Raw genomic sequence first — 20,789 nt, forward strand, 5'->3', positions numbered from 1 at the left:
GGTTTTCCCTGATCTACTTTGGGATGCTGCTTAGTCATTGTTTCACTGCTCTGAGTATTGCAAAGAGGCATTTGCTACATTTACTTGTACTTGGAGCTTTTGGACTGGCTGAGTAGTGAGTAAAAGTTCGTTGGTCACTTCTGTCAATTGTTGGTCCTTGCTTTTGCATGCATTTGATAGCTTTGTGAGAAGCTCTCCTAAATCTTCCGTTTCTTTTTGTTGCTTCTCCTTGACACTTTGGTGTTGCTCTGCTTTGTTTTTGAGCTCAAGGTCCAGCTTCACCTTTGTTTGTTTCCTTGGGTTGTTCATAACTGGCCTCCTCCTCTTGTTTCTCTTTCCCTTTTGTCTCCTCGCCTTCATTGGATTTGGCACTGGGTGAAGGACTTGGACTCAGCATTGAATGGTCTTCTGGTTCCATAGTGGGTGAAGTGGGTCTTGGAGATATCTCTCCTTCTTCATGATGTGGTTCAGTTTTACTGTTCAAATTCTACTTGCCTTTGTTGTGGAGTCAATTCTTCTCTTGCTTTCCTTTGTGCTTCTAAAGCTTCTTGTATCTTCAAGGCTTCGGCTTTTGCATACATTCATTGAAGAAAATCCTTCTGATCTTTTGGGACCTTCTTTGTGGGGTTCTTGTTCCTTGGACCCTTGATCTCCCTCAAACTCCATGATTACGGGTTTTCTTCTATAGCTTGGCGCCTTCTTTCAAACGATTCTTTCTCTTTTTTGAACCTTGCTTTTTTCTGCTGCGGTTCTTCTTGATGTGCTGCCACCACTGCTTTCTTCTTCATTTCTACTCTCCTTGCCCTCTTTTCTTCATTGTCTTATTTTTCACTGTTGTGGGCTTCAGGTAAGTTTTCTGCTGATTCTTCATCTGATTTATATACCCTTTTCTTCTTTGATCTAGTGGTTTGTGGAGAGGGGTTGAGCTGACACTATCCATGTATTCTTTGGCAGCAAGTTGTTGACCATTCCAATAGCATGGTATGCGGTTCATATTAGAGCTTCTAGAGCACCTAGATATGTTATCTTTCCTTCCTTCTTTGTGCTCTTGAGTATTGTAAGCATGTATTGCGTGTGATCTATTGTTTGCCTTGTTGTTGACTTCAACACTTGCATGAAAGTAGTTGCAACCATTTGATTTGGAGTAGTGTACCTTGGCGGTCTCTTTGAGAGGAAATGAAAGTGTTGGTGATAAAGACGGGCAGGATCCTCCACTTTCTTCAGAATTAGGTCAAAGAAGGTGGCAGCAGCTGTATCCTTGGTGAATGTACCGGCCGTTTTCCTATCTCTAGCCCTCATTGGCATTCCTTTTGTTGGTAGTTTTAATGCCTCAGCCACTATGTCCTTGTTAATGACCACTTTGAATTTTTAGCCTTGCTGATCCGTGATCTGAGCTGATCCATCCTCTTTGATTATGGACAACAATTCATAAGCTTGTTGGAAATCTACTCCACATGGCTCTTGGTCATAGAATTCTTAAAGCCTTAACCTTCTGTTCGGTTCTTTTGTAACTGGCTTCATGGCTACATCATAAATTTGTTTTGGTAGCATCTACAACTCTACCTGATTTTCATCTTCACTCTTGAACCTGTCGGTGAAGACTGTCGTATTGTGTTCTTCAAGCTATTCCTTTAATAGGTAGGTTACCTTGGCTATTTTCATTGAACTCTGCTCCAACTGGTAGGGTGGCAATTCTTGCAACTTTTTTTTCTAAGTCATTCTCTTCTTTGCCTTCTCAGCCGCTTGCACTACACCTAATAGGAGAATACAGTGTCAAAAGTTAGAAAATTCCACAATTTTTGCTCTGAAACGTCATGTGTCTGAATTGCTGGAAAATGATGTCCATTTTGCTTCAAATCAATTTTGGAGCATGCATAGATGTATAAAAACATGTGGAGATCAAAACCATGCAATCTTGGCAAAATTTGCAACCAAAGTAAATAATCGCAATTATTTACAGCTGAGAAATTTTTCCAACTTTTTGCATTTTTGACATTATAGACTTGAAATATATGTGGTTTAGATGCTCTGAGTGAAGTGTGGGCTCAATTGAGTGCACTCGGTGGAAATAGTGTCAGATTTAGGCTTCAGAGTCTGAAACAATAGATATGAAGGGATTTTGGGTTTTTGTGATGCAAATGTGATCAAACTTGATTGGTTGTCTTGTCACATCATGTACTTTGTTCCCATAAGGTCAAAGTTGAAATCTAGACTCATTCTGACAAAAAAGTAAATAATCGTGATTATTAACTTTCTCATCAATTTGAACAATTTTTGTTGCAAGTTGGTTCTGTAAATGCTATAGAGCCTCTATGTGAGATATGGCATGATTTGGAACAAAACATGCAACAATTAACTCAAATTTTGGACATGTTACTTTGCATATGGCTTGCCCATTTGCTTGTTTTTGGTTTGGGCAAGCCATATACAAAATGGGAAGATAGAAAGATGTTCTTAAAGTCTATATGCATTTTTAAGGAAAAATGCAAATGGACTTTAGAAACATATTTCTCTCTTGTCGTTTGTGCTAACAAGAACGCATATGGCTTGTCCAAACCATCAATAGGAAAATGGGAAATCCATATGCAAAGTAGAAAGCAAACATGGCAAGCCATGTAAGAACAGGAAGCAAAAATTATAGGTGCACAAGTCGTTTCTGAAGTCCTTTTACGTTTCTATTGATTAAAATGCAAACGGACTTAAAAAATGGTTTTCTCATTTGTCATTTTTGCTAACAAGAACGCATATGGATTGCCCAAACCATAAATAGGCAAATGGGCAAGCCATAATCAAAGTAACAAGCAAATATGGCAAGCCGTGTGCAATCCATATACATTCTTAGGGTTAGGTGGCTCTTGAAACCCTCTACATGCATTGTCATGTAGACGCGTGTGTGTGTGTGTGTGTGTGTCGCATCCATGAATATAGAGACAAGATTATTACCCTGTGGTCCTAATCTCCGTGCACCTCTAGTCTGAGGTGTGCGGGGATCGAGCATGGCTAGAGAATGTGAGGTTGTTAGAGCTAGCTGAAAATAGTAGAAAAACGTGAACAGACTTCGAAAATGGTTTGTCTACTTCAAAAACGCAAACAGACTTTGATAGATGAAGTAAAATAACACAATCAAACTTAAATAGTGCACCCAGACTTCAAAAACCCTAATATATAGTCATTGACCAATAAAGACAAGATTATTACCCTGTGGTCCTAATCTCAGTGCACCTCTAGACTGAGGTGTGCGGGGATCGGGCATGGATAGAGAATGTGAGGTTGCCATGTATTTTCATGTAGTTAGTAGTGTGTACTTATAACAAGAGTGGTTTAATTATTTGTTGCATCACTAGTAGATAAAGTATGGATGATAGGATGGTGTGCCCTTGTGCGCATTACAAGCATCAGATCTTTTGAAAACAAAAAATTTGCAACCAGCACATTATCAATAATTGTCTCTTTCATATAGAGAAACTACAAGACCTACGTTATCAATCTCATGGTTTGGAGACAATAGATCAACCTCTACAAGTAGATATTGCTCCAACTTCATCCTAGAAAAGATGATTTTCAAACAAGCAGCCATCGATTGAGTCCACCTAGCCAATACCTGGTGTGGCATTTCAAGAAGTAGAAATGGAGTAGATGTTAGATGCATTCTTTGACATGGATCCCATCATTGAAAACATAGAAGAAAACAACATTCAAGGCAATACTGCGAATCAATCTCAATCATCCCATCAATACTGACGACATGATACCAATGATAAAGAGGGCGAGATGATGCAAACTCTTGCGCGTATGCCGTTTTACAATGGTGCAAAAATCTCAGTTCTCCGTACCGCTTTGGCAATGCTTAATTTGTAGTGTGTTATGGGTGGTCTGACACCTTTGTCATAGAGCTTTTCAAGTAAATACATTGTATCCAAACCATGTCAAAGTGAAAATTATAGTTCAATAATGTGATCAAGGGGTTGACTTGTTCATGTAACAACAAGTTTCTCAATGAGAAAATCTTACCAGAAGTAAATCACATGCTCTCTACCCATCCAACCGCTAAAAATATTCTTACTAATTTGGGCTTGGATTATCACAAAATACATGCATGTCCTAATGATTGTATACTTTTTGGAAATGAGTATGCAAATTTGGAACAATGTTCCAATTGTGGATCAAACAGGTATAGAGAAGACACACAAGGAAAATTTATCCCTACAAAGGTCCTTCGAGACTTTCCTATCATTCCAAGATTAAAGAGCATGCTCAGGTGCAAGTCTATAGCCGCTTTGATGACATGGCACTCAAATACTAGATCAGTAGATGATGTGATGCGGGTACCTGCTCACTCTCATGCATGGAAGCACATAGAGAAACGTTGGCCTACATTTAAGAATGAGCCTCAATGTATCCAATTTGGTTTGGCAATGGATGGAGTAAACCCATTTGGATTACGGAGGTCAATGTCAAGGTGATAGGGGACGAGCCGTAGGGACAAGGCATCATTAGAAAGATGGACATCGCAATGCGAGAAAAGGTTATGAGATTTTGACTTCTCAACTAAGACATCATGCAAAAGTGTCTAAAGAGGTACGAAGAGGAAAATCAACAATGCTTTGACAGATCGCTTGCAATTCAAGTGCAACTGTGCCACTAGAAACCTTCCTTTTCTAGATCATCTTTAGAAATTGCCTGACTTTCCAACTGGGTGGTGGTTAAATGCGACAATTTTAGAGGCAAAGGGGAATGGAATGTTGATTACTGAAGAGGAAGAGAAGATTTCAAGGGGTTGTGATTGGCATGTAAAGTTTCACAACTTCCTTTTCAAGCTCCACATGATCACATTACTTTAATAACTTTAAGTTTGTTTCGATTTTGTGGCTGCAGTATCACAAATATGGAGCTTTGTGGTTGCATGTGAAACACTTTAGAGTGCAATGGATAGACGAAGAAAGGGTCACCTTCGATAGTGATGTTAGGGTAAGCTTCATCCAAGAAAGTAGGAGTAGTGCTAAGGATGAGAACACCGAGACTAGCCAGCTTGAATACTTTGGCTACATCCAAGACATCTTGAAGATTAGCTTTAGAAAGTTTGTAATTTTATTTTTGATGTCAAATGGTTCAAAGTTATTACTAGCGGCCCTAATGAAACTGTGCACAAAGACAAGAGTGGATTGATTCAAGTGAACTCTAGGTGGGTGTGGACATATGCACGGGATACATTCGTACTTCCATAGCATTGTGAACAAGTTGTATTCACACTAGATCCACTATGGAGAGATAACAATGAAAAAGATCTATCTAAACCATGCTGGCTCTATGTTGTTCAAGTTGCTCCACGGAGCAAGCAAGTGTGTGAAGGATTGGAAGTTGAGATTGAAGAGCTTCATGAACAAAGTGCAAGGCCAATGGATGATATAAGTTTGGATTTTGAGCTGGAGGTCAATGGTGAGCATATGCATGAACCTAGACATGACCTTTCAAATACTAAAGTTGATGCGAAGAGCGACTAAGAAGTGGAGTTTGATGACAAAGATGCAAAAGTACAGATTGAGATAGACATCTTTGGTGCATCAGATCTCATAGAAGATGAGAGATTAACTACTAGGAACTCTGTTGTAAAACTATTTTTATTAGTCTACAATATTGGATAGATTCATTGAGTTGTGTTACAGCTTTGTTTTTTGTTATTTATATTGTTTAAGTGTTCCTTTTGTAAACTAACATATATTATCTGTGATATTTGTGTATCAATAGCCATGGCCGATGACAATGATACATACCCTTATAGTTTTAGTTTTTATGTCACTCCGGTCGACATGTCACCCAAGCAGATGGGCTCCTTTTTGACACAGTTCACACCAAAGCAGGTTAGTTACACATAGTACCTTTGGGCAACTAGTTCCTTTTGACCTACTACGACAGCCCCTAAGCCTAGGAATAGTCTGCCCCCTACACCGACCGGCCCCACACCTAAGTCGAGTGTGCCCCCTACATCAACTGGTGGTTCATCTTTGAGACAAGGTAGGCGTTGTTCTGGAGGCTGTGGTAGCGGTTCTACTAATGCGTCCACACCATCGGGAGAGTGTCCACCACTCTCTTTAGTAGATAGTTCATCGATTGGCACACCACGTACACCTTGGGGATCAAACAAGCATGATCCTAGCAAGGTGTATAAGAGCAGGGATGGGGCTGTTGTGGCGGATAGGGTCGGAAAGGCCATGTGACAAAGGATTCGATAGCTCTGTACAGTTCAGTTTGGCCACTCTCTGATGGAGATTTGGGATAATCAAGATGATGAAAGAAAGAGTTACATCGTCGTCGATGCCATTCACAGAGAGTACATGTCGGCAAAGGGGTAGAATCCAGTCTCGAATGATTGGATTTTGGGCGTGGCGTATGTCACAATGTCACACCGTCGGTCAGAGGCAAGAAGCGGGTACAAGGACGGCAGTCCAAAGTTGGCATGGTTGGATGTAGAGGAGTGGGCGGGGATTGCATGAGAGACACAAGACAATCCTGATAGATTTTAGCAGCAGAGAGATGTAGCCAAAAGCATGTTTGGAGTCTGCTTGAGCATCACATATTGGAAGTGGAGGATATGACACACTTTGACATGAGTCTATAATTATTATACGTATGCTTTAGATTGTTAAAAATGTATATGTTATTTGAAGATTTATCTCATGATTAAACCATAATTCTGCAGGAAGCACCCTCCGACACGCCGAGAGGAGAAGTATGGGTACAAGCATGGACTTGTGGCCCTTTTGACCCAACTACAGGAGGAGGGAGAGGCCATTGACTTGGAGGCATTACCATGAGGGTGAAATCCTCCATATATGTTTTTTTTTGTAGTTGTGGTCTTCTTGATACAGTCTTACTCATTCATCGTATACATGTAGAGTTTCAGCTTATGTTTATGCTTTTGCATTTTGTTTGCAATTATGGTATGACAGAGAGGTTATGGTTATAGTTTTGCAATTATGGTATGGCACAAGGGTATTGTTATGGTATGGCACATAGGTTATGGTAATGGTTTGCAATCAAGTTATGGTTATGGTTTTGTATTGATGGTATGGAAATCATGGTATGGTTAGGGTTTGGCAATCAAGTTATGGTTATGGTTTTGCAATGATGGTATGGAAATCATGTTATGGTTATGGTTTGGAAATCAGATTATGGTTATGGTTATGGTTATGGTTTTGTAGTGATGGTATGGTCGTTATGGTTACGGTATGACAAGCAAGTTATGGTTATGTTTGTGGTATGGCAAGTGGGTTATATTTATGGTTTTGCAGTTTTTGAATGATGTTTTAATTATGGCTATAGAATCTTCATGCCGTTGTGCCTATGGTTTGGGAGGAGTCAACGTTATGGTTATGCTTTTGGGAAATTGTCATGATTAAGCTTTTGATTTTTTGGTTTTGTTCTTCTTACAATTTTGCTAATCTATATACACTTTCTCTTTAACGTGAAGCTGTAGGTGGAGTGCGGTTGCTTGTGTACTCTTCTTTTGGGCCAAGGGGGTTGTTTTCAATTGCTGCAATACATGCAACATCACTTCCCAGCCCTCTCTACCCAAACTTTTTTTGGCAGGTTTTGCCCCATTGGTACAGAGTCTGGTACAGACACTGGGATACGCCTCGGAATAAACATCAATATAATAAAATATTAAATCGGTGCATATACAGGCGGTCTTTCCGGTGTTCTTTTCATTGCTTATTCCGACGTGGACAATATACAGGTGCATATACCGAGATGACACGATGTCGATGCTTATTCTGATTCTTATCTCAGTGCATTTTATTTTTAAAACTAGCTTTGAGTCGTTGGTATCCGCATCGATTTTTGCATGGCATGTTGTAGTGCACATTCAATCCTTGCATTTCCAAATGTTCAGTGTATCCAAGTAGCCCATCCTTGCCATCGCCTATGAAATGTAAAATGTTAGTGATATTAGCAAAGGGAGGTGGCACATTTTTTGTAGGATCCTTTGAGTAAATAGACCCATCGATCCACAAATCCAAATGATGTCCCTTGTTTGTCCTTCTAAGTTCTTTCTCCCATTAGAGTAAGAAAGACTCCTTCCTATGTTTCTACAATGGTGCGTACGCTTGCAATACATCAACGTGAAGATGATGTGTGTTCTTTCTTTGAGTAAGTGCTGAAGATGAAGGGACTGGGGATTGCAAGTTCAAACTGATGTTTTCATCAAGAAAAGAAGTTTTTCCATTCCAATGATTAACAAAATATCAAGTTTTGGTAGCGAAGGCATGGAAGCTTGCGTTTGAAATCACTGTAGTCGCATGTTTAGAGTTGATAGACTTCCTATAGCTTATGTTTTTGGAGGGAACGCTTGTAAATTGGTGTTTCATATCATTAGACATATTGTTAGATTCCTGACAAGAGAAAGAAGGACAAGAAAAGAAGATGGCAGCTACATAATAATGAATGTCATTTTGGTTGTTTGTTGGTGCAACAAAGAGTCACCTAAAATATACTATTTAACATTTTCATTTTCTCTCTCTAAGATGACGTGGAACTTCTTACAGGGCCCAAAAGTGACTCCAAAGTTCTTCTAATGATACTACTATGTCCAGTATGCTAGCTGGCATACCTAATATACCTGCAAGCAGCCTTAGTTAGCACAACAAATATGTTGCTAACTAGCATACTCAATATCCTATGTAACATACTAATGCTATGCTCATTATCCTAGGTAGCATACCTTATATTCCTGCAAGCATTCTTAGTTAACTCACCAAACATGCTAGTTAGTATGTGCAATATGCTATCTAGCATACCTAGTATGCTATGTAGCTGCTAACTACTATACTCAATGCTAATTAGCATACCTAATATGCTAGGTAGCATACCCAATATACCAGCAAGCATGCTTAATTAGCACTCCAAACATGCTAGTTAGTATGTGCAATATGTTGACTACCATATCCAACATGCTATGTAGGATACTACTACTATGCTCAGTATGCTAGTTAGCATACCATATGTGTTAGTTAACCTTATGATTTATGCTTATCTTACCAAAGCTTGGTGTGATTGAATGCCCTTGCACTACAATCTTTCACAATCGTTCTGTTGGTATTCTTTGCTGGTAGGTGGAAGCCCTACATTTAGCCCAAAGGTAGCATGCAGATGCAAAGCAGAGAAGGTGGTAGCTATGTTCATAGGGCAGCTTGACCATTGCAAGGATTTTTGTACCTTGAGTGGCATACCACAGTCAGTACATTGGTCCTTCCTAGCATTTTCACATACCCCTCTATCCTTCGTGAATCTGGCAATAGCCATATTACATAGGGCAATGGACTCTTTCTCTCTATTCTCTCTCTCTCTCTCTCTCTCTCTCTATATATATATATATATATATATATATATATATTCTCTCCCTCTTTCTCTCTATCTCTCCCTCTCTCCTTCTATCTCTCTCTATCTCTATCTCTTCCTCTCTCTATCTAGATCTCTTCCTCTCTCTCCTTCTATCTCTCTCTAATCTCTTTCTATTTTTCTTTCTTTCTCTCTTTGTCTATTCTCTTCCTCTATTTCTATCTCTCTCTAATTTTTCTCTCTACCCTCTCTCTCTCTCTCTCTCTCTCTCTCTCTCTCTCTCTATTCCCGTCCCTCTCTCTAGCAAGAATTACAGATCTAAAGGCTTATGTACAAGAAATCATCGAGGAGAACCGGAAGCTAAAGGAGTGCTTGCGTAAACTGGAGGATGTGAAAGAAGTAGAGAGTCAAGCTTTGCTCGCAAAAGCAAAGGAAGTCAAATCCTCCTTCGCCGAGAGTGTCATGGAGGTACACAATAAAGCTCATGAGGTAGCATGGAAGAAGATCGATACCAAGATACAAGGGGCCCTACAAGAGTGCGAACTACAAGAATCTCTTGGTCTGAAGGTTAGGATTGGGGAGCTCCGTCTAACATGGTGCTCTAACGAAGATACCCTCGAAGAACCAATCACCAAATTTTATGACATTCTTCAACTAGTTCATATCGAGCCTGAAATTGTTTCTTGGATCACGACACACATAGGCATGTGCCACCCAAGCAATGTGTCCTCACTTTCAAGGACAAAGAGGAGCGAATTGATTTGCTACACGAGTCCTGACTCTTGAAGGAAACAAAGCTATGGACGCTAAAGAATTATCCATGATACAACTCAAGATGAAAAAAAATGAACTCAAGAGGGTGCATGAAGCCCTCAAGCAAGGTAAATGGGCATTCTATCGAGGCAGTAAAGCCATTATTCAAGAATTTCAAACTCCCAAACCGTCTATCTCCTCACCTAAGCCCCCATAGGTTTTTGTTCTTTTCTTCTATCCTTTTGATGGACCCTTAGTCCTTAATTGATATGTATCAAACATCCACACATATTTGGGGCGATTGCTATGTTCTGTTTTTGGTCCCATGGGTCATATTTGACCTCTGTGGACGATAATTCAATCAATCAATCTATCTATCTATCTCTCTCTAATCTCTCTCTCTCTCTCTCTCTCTCTCTCTCTCTCTCTCTCTCTCTCTCTCTATCTATCTATCTATCTATCTATCTACCTATCTTTCTTTCTTTCTATTTTTATCTATCTCCTTCTTTTATACTTCTTTTTTTTTAGGTCTTTCGTTTAATGTTTAACTTTTTGGTCATTCTTTCATTTTTTTAATAAAAAAATTACACATCTTTTAAATAGGAATTTTTTACTTTAATATAACACTAACTTAACATCTTCAACTCTAACTTAGCACTAAGCATTAAATCTACACTAATCTCTCTTTCTCCCTCTCTTTTCCTCTCTCTCTTGTTGCTCTTTTCTTAATCACACACCAAACAAGAGAACACCTACTACAAGCTAATCACACGCTCTCTACAAGAAATCAAGCATTGCAAGTGACGGCAACCAGGAACTCAAGCAAACAAGCAAAGTGAGGGCAAGGAAGCAAACACTGCCTACAAATATGCAATAGGTATGAGATTCCACTTATATGCAATCGATTGTGTGAAGATTCCACGCCTTCTTCTCACGGTCCACCCTTTACTCTCCAACGACAATGATGTAGCGCCCCACCAAAGTGTGTGTGTGTGTGTGTGTGTGTGTGTGTGTGTGTGTTTGCTTGTATATGTCTATGTGTGTGTGTGTGTGTGTGAAAGAGAAAGAAAGAGAGAGAGAGAGAGAGGGGGGGCGGAGGCAGAACCTTGGGGAGGTCACCTAAGAAAAATGTAACCTATCACGTGAGTTCAACAGAAGGATTAAAGTTCTCAAAACTTATAAAATATATAGATATAAGGATACTATTTTTTAAAAATTGAAAGAATTTACAAGTTTTAAAAGAAAAGGATACATCATATTCCTAAAAAAATCACAAATATGGGGTTTACAAACATGTCTTGAATGCACATGATATGGTAATTTTACACATAGTGAGCCCCCTGAGGGTAGAACTTGAGAGGGAGAGGAGGAGGCAGCAAGTGCAATGGCGGTAATGCTTCAAGAGAAAGGTATACCCAAAAAATGCGGCATATCTTGCTCTATTTCTTCTTTAAGACGGTCAAAAATTACCGCGTAAATTACTGTGTACATTACCGCACCCAAGAAAATCCAATGTTCAAAAAGTATCCAATGTTGCAATCTTTTTACAATCCCCAATCTAATTTTCCACCCCCTTTAGTACCTTTCTTTATTTTATTTTGCCTCTATTTCTTTTCTTACTCATTTCTTTTCTTTCTTTATTTGTTATTTTGCCTCTATTTCTTTTCTTACTCATTTATTTCTTTTATTTGTTTTAAGGTTTGATCTTTTTTTACTCATTGTACTTTATTTAAGAAATTTTTGGTCATTTCTTTGTATTTTTCTATAGAAAGTCTAGCTGACACCTAATCTACTAATTATGATTTTTTTAGAGCACATGTGATTTTTAATTAATTGTGATACTCATAGTAATTTATTTAATATATATTTTTAGTCATTTCTCTCAATTTTTCTTATTGAAAATTTAGCTAACACCTAATCTATTATTTGCTTGCTTATTTTTTAGAGCACATGTGATTTTTAATAAATTTCCCGAATTAACATGTCTCTCTTTCACGCGTGTACAGGGCGATTGGGATGATTGTGGCCCTCCAAACGGCCAAGGATGTGATTGGTGGCTCAAGGAAAAACTCCCTTGTCCTTGCGCAAATTGCAAATGGGCAATCCTTTGCTTGAGGCGCATTGCTTTGGAGAATGTGGAGAATGAAAGGCTTTGGCCACCTCGAAAAGACGCTCGACGAGTAGATGAGAGCACAGTCCCCCCTCACTTGAGGATGCGCCCAAGTGGTCTGTGTTTGGTGGTGGTGCTTTGGCATGCAAGGCCGAAAGACAAAGACAAGAGAGATTGGGCGGAGGTATGGCCTGTTGTGAACCTCCCACCAGCTCTACTTGGAGAGCTCCCCCACAAACATCTCAAGGACACTTTGAGCTTGAAGATGAGCACATGTTTGACATGGTTGATGAGTTATTGGATCATGAAGGCAACATGTGCAAGGAAGATTGTAGACCATGCACTCAACGGGTAGCAGCAACGGAGGACGGTTGTTGTTGAGTGCTCGAACACCTCTTTACAAGGGTGCACAGTACTTGGTGCTCCGAGCATTGTTGGAAGTCTTCAACTTGCAAGCAAAATATGTTTGGAGCAATGCAAGTGTAGATACAATCCTTGGGTAAGTTCTATCCATGCCTTTTTATACATAGCACTCCCTTCATGGTGTGGGCTTGCATTTGTACTAATAATCTTTTTTTGTTGTAGTTTGATGGGAAAAATGCTTCCTAAAGATCACCATATGTCTCCGAATCACCGATCAGCTAGATCGTACGTCACTACACTTGGCATGGAGTATGAGCGCATCCAAGCGTGCTAGCATCAATGATTGCATACCATACCGCAATGAGCATGCCACACTTGAGGCTTGGGTTGGCAAGCGATGGTGCCAATTCCTTTGGTACCAAGTCCACTTCATGGAGCACTTGGCCGGTGGTGATCGTCAACTACAATATTCCACCATGGGGAGACAACGAAGAAAGGCAATAGAATTCTTTCCTTGCTTGTGCCAGGGAAGTACAATGTGGAGAATATTGATTGCTACCTTGATCCCCTAATCGAGGAGTTGGAGGAGTTATGGAGAGGCATCCCCGTTGTAGATGTCTCACTTCCAAAGGAAAGGAGAAGAAGCCATTGTGAAGGGAATCCTTATGTGGCCTATGCACGACTATCATTGGGCTTAGAAAGAATTTTGACATGTTATTTTCATTCTTCTTCCTTGTTACCATTTGGAGTTTGAAGCTTCTCTCTAACAATGTGATGTGTGCAGGGTTGTCCACTTTGGGTCACAATGCCTACCCTACTTAAGAGCCATCATTGGTGACGAAGAGGCCAGATTCCTTGCGCAAGGTAATCTATCCAAACAACCATTGTTTCTCATAGAAAATACAAGGCTCCAAAAAATGGGAAGACACCACTAAATCTCATGATGGCACATCGGGCAACTATTTGGGAAGAGCACTACAACAATGATCCACTCTCGACTACTCCACCAAAAGGTATGTCAAGGTATTCCATATATTTGAGGCTTTCATACTGAAAGGACCTTAAAATACAACACCTCTTGGATCCCATGCACATATTCAAGAATGGATTTCACACCCTGTGGGACCACATTATTGGTAAAAAAGACTCATTGCGGGCGAGGGAGGATTTAAGGGCCTTGAAACGTCTCCCCACCTCTGCCACTCCACGTCAAGCCTCCAATGGAAAAATTGTGCTTCCTAAAGTGCAGCAAAGAAGAGCTACATCAAGTGAAGGGTTCCATAGCATCTATTCACACAGAGATACATGAGGTCACTAAAGGGAGCTTTCACAAAAGCGAAGAAAGGTGGAAGCTTTCAATTGTATGGGTTTAAGTCCCATGATTAGCACAAGATGCTATAGGTCATTCTCTATCTCTATCTCTCCCTCTCTCTCACTTTTTTCTAGATATTGATTTGTGTGTATGAATTTCTCTCACTTTCTCATTTACTATTTTGCCATTGTAGTTTATTTTTTCGGTGAGTACGTGCATTTTCCGGGACAAGAAAGTGAGGAAAGCTATTTTCAAACTCAGGGACTTAGTAAGGTACACCATAGCTCCACTCAACTAAACTTTTCTATGTACACAATACCCTCAACAAGCACTTAGTATACTCTTGTGTGTTCTCCTGTATATTTGTAAGCTCCAAAGAAATTGAAATAGATGTCATTCCTACTGCTCAAACACTTGTCGTGGAGACCGTGTATGCCATTGAGGATGCATTTTCTTGATCCATTCTTCTTAGCCAAATCCACCTCTTGGTTCACATGGTCGAGGAGATTGCTATATGTGAAGTAGTGCATAGATGATGGATATTCTTTTAGAGAGGTTTTTAAAGGCTGTCAAAGATTTTGTGCGCCGGCTACGGTCCCAACCAAATGCATATATGGCCGATGGGTGGATCATGAAAAAAGCATTTGTTTACATTTTAGAGTATTTAGCTCTAGTTGATCCCTCAATGCCTCGCATGTGTTCAAATGAGGAGGATGCAATGATGACTTCACACTTTCCAAGTGGAAAGAGAAAATTATTTAACATGGATATGGATCTATCCCGAGTGGTCAATAACATTTGTATCCTCAATGAAAAGGTTATGACCAAGTGGGTAAGATGGGCAATGGCAAAGGCAAGGTGTTTGTAGGAGAGGGAAGCATGGAAGCAAGCGCATGGAGGCAGAAGGGCACCCCTAGTGCTTAGACACCTTGCATGTTTCCAAGATCTCATTAGTGTTGAGTGGATTCGTGAGAGAATGACCGAAGAAAAAGTACACAAAGAAGACATCATTGATAAAGAGCAGGAGTATGCACAAGGTTGTGTACAAAAGGTAGATACTCATATACTGAAGCCATATTGTATAGTTTTTTCTTGATTTTATCTTTGTAAATGATAACATATATTTTCTTATTTTGTAGTGTCTTTCCTTTAACTCTATGTGGTCAAAGGGTCGAGACTTTTGTACATGCCACATTGATGAGCGTCGAACCACCATGGACAGTTGCATCATGGGTAACTTTGACACAGATGGTGATGAAGCCACATATTGTGGGACTATTGAAAGGATACTAAAGGTCAATTTTAGAACCTTTCATACTTTCATCTTCAAGTGTTGGTTTTCAAATGTGTATAGACGGCCTGACAATGGCCTCAACATGGTGGACTCTAGTGTGCATCATACGGGGAGGTATGACAATTTTGTTTTACCATGCAATTGTGAGCAGGTGAGTGATTACCTTCTTTACCCTTATTTGCTTGTAGCATTAATTATACCAATGTTGCTCACGTTGAGCTTCTCTTGTATGGGCCAAAGCATGTATTGGTGGTACCAAAAAGGGGTGTCTTGGACACTCCTTTGGTAGCACTTTACAAGCTCCATCTTCATGTGTTATATGTAAAGTAAACTAGCATGTTATATATCAATGGATATATTTTTTCATGTAGAATCTAAAAGTATAAAGTCTGTCAAGTTTTGAGTTTTTTTGCAAAAAAATTACCGGTCCCCATTTTTTTAAAGGTACCACCAAAAGCTGCAAAAAGTGGTACCACCAATACATGCTTTTATCCCTATAGGTCATCTATATCCCAACAATCCACCAACATAAACTTTGGTTTGTAGTTCTTGTAAAATGTCATAAAAACTAATATCTAATACTCCCAAATGATTTTCTCATGCTAAACTGATCATTTAATATGGGAAAGTAGTAGGGGATTAAAAGCTAGAATATTGGTAAGGCTACCAGATCGGTCTCTGTCAAGGATCCAAAGGAGGGAAAATAGGGATCCAAATGGGGACAGTTCGCAAAAGAGAAATGTGCTTCAATGGGGCTTAAAAGACCTAAGGTTCAGCTCCATTAAGACTTCCATAGAATTAGGTTCCAGAAACTTACTCATTTATCCAATGGCCAAAGCAAAGGGAAAATTGGATGCTCATGGGAAGACTAAAAAGTATTCCACATCCCTAGGAAGGAGGGGGAGAACACTTTTAGTAAGTAATGAGAGAGAGAGAGAGAGACACACACACACACACACACACACACACTCCAAAGCTCCCCCTTTACACAAAGGGAATACTGGACACATGTCAGGCTCCTAGCCCAGTTGCTCCCAATCTGGTCATAGAGGTGGACCAATGAGAATTAGGCTAGAGTAAAGTTAGTCTAATCAATTTTAAAATTTGGTTGTAAAATAACCAATAGAAATTAAGCTCCCTAGAAGACTATTGGACAGTCTACCAAGGGGTCCAACGAGCATCCAACACCCCAATGGCTTGCCTGATTCCTATTGGCCAGAAGACTAAGAGGTCCAATGAGAGTTTAATTGAATTATTGAATTACTTAAAGCTCTCACAAAAGGGGAAAGGGGGACACTTGTCAAAAGGCTATCAATTATGCTTCTAGTTTGTAATTGGATAAGCTTTACAGGAGACAATGGGAGGCCATCATGAGCAAATAGCAAGAGGGGTCAACCAAGATGAGGGTGAGGGTTGCGTTTTACTCTAACAACACAATGCTACACACACACACACACACACACACAACTCATGTGTGCAAGAAGAAATACATCTCCTTCTTCAAGCATTGAGAAGTAGAGGCCTACACCACCAACTCTTGGCTTTGGAATGCAAATACAACCAAGAGCCAAGCTTCAATGGTATTCTCATCTCCTCTACTATGCTAATTACTAAGCTAAGCTATGCTATTAGAGTGATTATGTGAGGAGAATACTTCTTTCTTCTAAGATACACCTTCTTCCCCTTAATCTTTCCTCATTCCCTTCTAGCTCTCACCATTTTTTAAGGTGTGTGAGGTCTTGGGACTGAGGCTAGGGACACTAGGTGTGTTTTTCAAGAATAATTTGGTGCATGAAGCTTCCATCTTCATTGTACCAATGAGTTTTATCAAGGAACACAAGGATTGTATCGTACAAAATTCTCCTTTGATGGGAGAAGCTATAATACAAAGCCTTTATGGAGGGGGAACATGCTCCATGTAAATCTGGCCCTCAACTATTGTCAATTGTTCTATTTCTCTCTCTTTTCAAGTATTTTCAATGCCAAATTAGCTAGGTGTAAATTTCTAGGTTGCTTTCTCAAATTAAGTACTCTCTCTATGCTCATTCAGAACTTGTTCTTAATGTTATCAATTTCCGCTACACACAAGTTACTAGTGCATTAAATGTTACATTGGATGAGAGCTATTTATTTATCTTTTCTTGTTCAAGAAGAGAGGTCCTCAAACTTTCTACAAATGGTTGGTGTTATTAATTGCAAAAGAGTCAGTAGAATATGGATTTTTTATCCTAGTAGTAGGCCTGCTTTATGTAGTTAACGGGGACACCTTCGAGAGCTATGGTCCTAGAGATGGAGTCCTACGGCGCTTGCCTATGGCTAACCATTATTGAGCCATTAGAAGCTTGACAAGAACCGGTGCTGACTTGGATCTGTTGAACCCTCTCTTCTGTTCCTTGCAATTAATAACATTCGAGCCACATGTATAGATGCTTGAGTGCCTATCTTTGAAGGTAAAGAGGAGTAGAAACTAGGGCTTGATGTGCCAAAGTACAAGTAAAAATTTACACCTAAAATCTGCTAGTATGGATGAAAAGGGAAAAGAGATTGAAATGAATGTTGATAGCTTTGATTTTGCTAATGAAAGAGAAACTAATGATGCCCCTATGCTTGTAAATTATCTTATTTCTAGGCTTCAACAAGCCCTGGGCAATCTATCCCTCCAAGGTGAAGTGCTATAGCAATTGCGCACCCACGGCATTCTCCAAACTCCCTACCAAGAAGACAGAGTACCTAGGAAGCCTCCTTGTGAGACTTCCAAAAGAGGACTCTCTCCGATAAGGGAAGAAGAGGAGGATCCGTACAAAGGGCTCAAAAATCTACTACTTGATGATGCATCTCTCTCTCAAAGGAGAATCCAAGTTTCAACAGTAGAGCCCCCACCAAAAGAATGAGAAAGAAGTGAGTCTCCTTCCACCTCGACAAAGATGGCTCCACAAAGATGGTTGGCAAAATGCTCTCCAACACCCCCTAAATGGAGAAGGCCATCACATACTTCTCTACACCATATTCAAAGAGGGAAGAAATAAAACAAGAGAAGAAAAAGGCGAGAAAGAGGCCACCCTGTTTTCCATCTTCTTCATCCTCTTCCTCTTCTGAAGAAAGTGATGGTGCAAACAAGGAGGAACAAAGGAAGAAAAAGGTGAGAAAGAGGTCACCCTCCTCTCCATCTTCCTCATATTCTTCCTCTTCTGAAGAAAGTGATGGTGCAGCTCTCAAACCATCTAAAAGAAGAGGCCATAGGAAATCCTATGCCACCTAGAAGAGGTCGTCCAAGCTAAAAAATTTCAAAGAGGGAGGAAAGAACATCTCTTTTCTTACCTACGGTGGCACCTTCGGTGCTACGGACAAAGTCTTGGCCCTTATCCAACAATTCGATGCGGCATTTGGAGATGAGGGCTTCACAGAGTCCTCTAAGCTACTTCATGTAGCTATACATTTTCAAAAGTCCTCCAGGCAATGCTGGTCTAGCCTATGAGCAAACGGTGAAGCTCCACAAACATGGGAAGCTTTAACAGCTTCCATCATGAAGCAGTTTTTGTCTGCCAATGCCAAAGACAAAGTACTCACCGAATGGCAAAGCTTAAAGCTCTCTCCCTACAAATCTATTCACAAATATGTAGACAAGCTTGGATTTAAATCTCAGAGCCACTGTCTTCAAAAATATGGATTTTGGAGAGCAAAAAAAATAATTTTGTGTGGGTTTAACTGAGGGTATGGCGGAGTATGTTAACTCCCAAAGGCCACACACCATATCTGCGATCATACACCATACCATGGTGGCTTCAAGAATCAATTTCTAAAAAGGGGCTAAGAGAAATCTTAAGCCCACGAAAAACAAGGACCCCAACGAGCCTAAGGGGAAGGACAACATCCAAAAGTCTCCCAAAGGCAACGCCAAAAACAACAAAGCTAAGGAGAAGAGAGTTTATAAAGCCAAAAATAAACTCTCTCTTGAAGAGCTAGAGCGTTATTGAAAAGATAACCGTTGTTTCAAGTGCAAGGACTAGGGGCATGCCTATCATGCGTGTCCCCACAAGAATACATGTAATGAGCCTCCTAGAGCTACCTTGGTTGAAATTCAAGAAGATGATGCTCATCACAAAGGATCTCCTCTATGCCATGCTTGGGGAAAGGTAAGAGAACATGATGCTTTGATTCTCTTTGACCCTGGTTCTACTCACATTTCATACCCATAGAGTTGGCCACCGAGCTAGGAATCGAAGTCTATGAGATGGAAGATGTCCTACTTGCCGATGGTGCTTTCAAGGGGCAAGAAGCCTCAGTCACTCCCTTAATTGGGAAAGTGAGGCTCCATGTCCAAAGCTATGTTGACAAGGAGGATTTCTTCATCTCTCCTCTCAAGCATGAGGATCTAATCCTAGGGGCACCATGGTTTGATTGCATGGCTGCCAATGTTAAATTCCTTGAAAGGCAAATCTACTTTAGGTTCAGGAAAAAAGATATGTACATAGATGCTCATCTTCCATTTTGTTCACCAATGTTATTAGTGCAAAAGAAAGATGACACATATCGTATGTGTGTCAACTATAGAGCACTAAATAGGATCACTATCAAGAATAGGTTTCCTTATTCCACGGATAGAAGACCTATTTGATAAGCTACAAGGGTCGACCTACTTCAGTACACTACAAGAGGTTATGTGCACTTGTGACACTTTTAGTGGACGAAAATACATTGGGTTTTTATACTCTCTGGTGTTGCTAAGACTGTCACTAATAGCGTCTCTTGCAGGCTTCCTATAGTGATGTTCATAGTGACGTTGCAGAGCCTTATATAGCGACGATTATAGCGACGCCTGAGAGTAAAATACTTTGGGTGACAGGGCATTGAACTCCCTGCCACCCATCAACCATACTGAATGTTTCAATAATAGAGTAAACCTAACTGAATCCAAGATAAGCCTAGATTCACCTTTGAAAGAAAGTGCAAGGTATAGACCCAAAGTAGTCACCCACAAGACAATATAACCATTAACTCCATCATGCATTGTATTGTTTGCAAAATAAAGATACAAAAATGACAAAAGTAATTGGACGAAAGTAAACTGATGAAAGTAAATCAATGACAATTATACACATCATAGGCAAAATCACTTGATTGTTAAGCTTTGCAAATGTAATAGTTACAACACAATTGTCATTCTTAAGAAAATACATGGTTTTCCAATAGTTACAAAAGACGTATACACGTCATCTCAATATAAAATCTATGACAAAAGGAAACTAATGCTATCTGGCTACGGCTATGGCTAGACTAATGTCGTCTAATCAGATGTCTCATTGCGTCCAAGTAGCGTATCTGTCAAATTCTGTAGAAAAAAACAATGACATACTTTCTATAAGTATAAACATATAATTACAAAACAATTTATTTTCTTAGCTTATCATTAAAATACAACAAATGTAAAAGAGTAAAGTGAAATACTAACCATGCCGCCGTGAGAACTCAGAATGTCTATCAGGGTGTTTAAGCCCTTTCTGCCTGCATACTCGCGCTCATACGATGTGGGGTCATGTCCTGTATTGACCATTGTTCAAAACATACAAAGAATCCATTATGTTAGAATTTAAAAGTACAAATAGACATAACTATCAAACCTA

At 39.8% G+C, this 20,789-nt stretch overlaps 1 pseudogene; it reads right to left on the reverse strand.

Annotated features, from left to right (window-relative positions):
- Positions 1-6,319: 6,319 nt before the first annotated feature.
- LOC147438373 (small ribosomal subunit protein eS8 pseudogene) overlaps positions 6,320-20,789 on the reverse strand; it is a 38,764-nt pseudogene continuing 24,294 nt past the window's right edge.

The sequence above is a fragment of the Adiantum capillus-veneris genome, chromosome 17 (assembly GCF_014529385.1).
Source record: "Adiantum capillus-veneris isolate H3 chromosome 17, ASM1452938v2, whole genome shotgun sequence".
Taxonomy (NCBI): Eukaryota; Viridiplantae; Streptophyta; class Polypodiopsida; order Polypodiales; family Pteridaceae; genus Adiantum; species Adiantum capillus-veneris.